Genomic DNA, 2,702 nt, shown 5'->3' on the forward strand with positions numbered 1-2,702 from the left:
GGTCAGGTACACCTTAGTTCTCAAACTGACAGCTTTGCTCTTGAACACTTTAAAGAAGTCTTTTGCAGGAGATTTACTAATACAACATGTTGATTGATTTCTTGACTGCTGATTCTATAAGCGTTGATTGTGGAGCCAATAAAAATGAAGCCTTTGACAATTTCAATCTTTTCTCCATACATCACGATGTTATTTATTGTTTCAGTTGTGAGGATTTTTGTTTTCTTCACAAAGAGATGCAATCCAAACTGAAGTCTTTGATATTCCCAATGTTATTAATTCTTCATTCAATCCTGATGCCATGATTTTCTTCATATAATCCAGCTTCTCAGACTCTTTGTTCCGCATACAGACTAAATATGAATAAATATTGTGAAAAGATACAACCCTGATATGTACCTTTCCTGATTTAAAAATATTCAGGAGATACCTTCGTTAGCCTACTCCTTTCTGCTTGTGGACAGCACGGAGGAAGCATTGTCTTCCCGAAGCCTCCCCCCCCCCCGTGCCATCATGTTTAAGTCAGAGTCTCCTAAAGAGCCTGAACAGCTGTAGAAACTCTTCATCGGAGCTTTGAGCTTTGAAACAACAAATGAGAGCCTGAGGAGCCATTTTGAGCAATGGGGGACGCTCACGGACTGCGTGGTGATGAGAGATGCAAACACCAAGCCTCCAGAGGCTTCGGGTTTGTCACTTACTCTACTATGGAGGAGGTGGATGCAGCCCTGAATGCAAGGCCACACAAGGTAGATGGAAGAGTGGTGGAACCAAAGAGGGCCATTTCAAGAGCAGACTCTCAAAGACCAGGTGCCCACTTAACTGTGAGAAAAAGGTTTTTGTTGGTGGCGTTAAAGAATACACTGAAGAGCATCACCTAAGATATTATTTTGAGCAGTATGGAAAGATTGAAGTGATTGAAATCATGACAGACCGAGGCAGTGGCAAGAAGAGGGGCTTTGCATTTGTAACCTTTGATGACCATGACTCTGTAGAGAAGATTGTTATCCAGAAGTACCATACTGTGAATGGCCACAATTGTGAAGTAAGGAAAGCCCTGTCAAAGCAAGAGATGGCCAGTGCCTCCTCCAGTCAAAGAGGTCGAAGTGGTTCTGGAAACTTCGGTGGTGGCCATGGAGGTGGTTTTGGTGGGAATGACAACTTTGGTTGTGGAGGAAACTTCAGCAGACGAGGTGGCTTTGGTGGCAGCCATGGTGGTGGTGGCTACGGAGGCAGTGGGGATGGTTATAATGGATTTGGTAATGACGGAAGCAATTTTGGAGGTGGTGGAAGCTATAATGATATTGGCAATTACAATAATCAGTCTTCAAATTTTGGACCCATGAAGGGAGGAAATTTTGGAGGCAGAAGTTCTTCCCCTTATGGTGGTGGAGGTCAATATTTTGCCAAACCACGAAACCAAGGTGGCTATGGCGGTTCAAGCAGCAGCAGTAGCTATGGGAGTGGCAGAAGGTTTTAATGATTGCCAGGAAACAAAGCTTAACAGGAGAGGAGAGCCAGAGAAGTGACAGGGAAGCTACAGGTTGCAACAGATTTGTGGACTCAGCCAAGCATAATGGTGGCAGGGACTAGCTGCCACAAAGAAGACATGTTTTAGACAACACTCATGTGTATGGGCAAAAACAAAACAAAACAAAAAAACCTCGAGGACTGTATTTGTGATTAATTGTATAACAGATTATTTTAGTTTCTGTTCTGTGGAAAGTATAAAGCATTCCAACAAAGGGTTTTAATGTAGATTTTATTTTCTGCACCTATGCTGTTGATTGCTAAATGTAATAGTCTGATCATGATGCTGAATAAATGTCTTTAAAAAAAAAATTCAGTACCCTCTTGCTTTATGTACAGATTCCTCATGAGCACAATTAAGGGTTCTGGAATACCCATTCATAGCAAAGTTATCCATAGCTTGTTCTATTCCACACATACAAAAGCCTTTGCACAGTCAGTAAAGCACAAACATACATCATCCTGTTATTCTCTGCTTTCAAATCCATCTGACATCAGCAAGGATATTCCTCGTTTCTTGTCCTCTTCTTATCCAGCTTGATTTTTTGCAGCTCCCTGTTGATATACTGCTTCAACTATCTTTGAATTATTTTCAGCAAAACTTCACTTGGAGGTGATATTAATTATATTATATGTTTCTTGCATTCAGCTGGGTCTTCTTTCTTTGGAATGGGTGCAAATATGATCTCTTCCAATTGGTTGGCCAAGGTAATTCTTTTCCAAATTTCTTGGCATACATGTGTGAACCCCTCCAGTGCTGCATCAGTTTGTGAAAACATTTCAATTTTCATTCTGTATACATACTCCTGGAGCCTTATTAAGTTTTTTTTTTTATCAATGCTTTCAGTGAAGCCAGGACTCCTTTCAATACCATGAATTCTTGAGCAGATCATTTGTTAATTCATGAAATGACTGAATATCTACCCATTCTTTTTGACAAAGTGCTCTCTATTTTCTTCTATTTTCTTTTGATACTTCCTGAATCATTCAATATTTTGTGTATGGTGGTGGTGGTGGTTAGGTGCTGTGGAGTTGGTTTTGACTCATAGCAACCCTGTATAGGACTTCCAAAGCTGTTAATCTTTACATGAACAGAAAGCCTTACCTTTCTCCGTGGACCCACTGGCATTTTAGAACTGCTAACAGTGAAATTATCAGTATATCTTGATTACATG

General features: G+C 40.6%; 1 pseudogene; it reads left to right on the top strand.

Moving 5' to 3' along the window:
• Positions 1-513: 513 nt before the first annotated feature.
• On the top strand, positions 514-1,477 carry LOC102826431 (annotated as a pseudogene).
• Positions 1,478-2,702: the final 1,225 nt, after the last annotated feature.

The sequence above is a fragment of the Chrysochloris asiatica genome, unplaced genomic scaffold, assembly GCF_000296735.1.
Source record: "Chrysochloris asiatica unplaced genomic scaffold, ChrAsi1.0 scaffold00163, whole genome shotgun sequence".
Taxonomy (NCBI): domain Eukaryota; kingdom Metazoa; phylum Chordata; class Mammalia; order Afrosoricida; family Chrysochloridae; genus Chrysochloris; species Chrysochloris asiatica.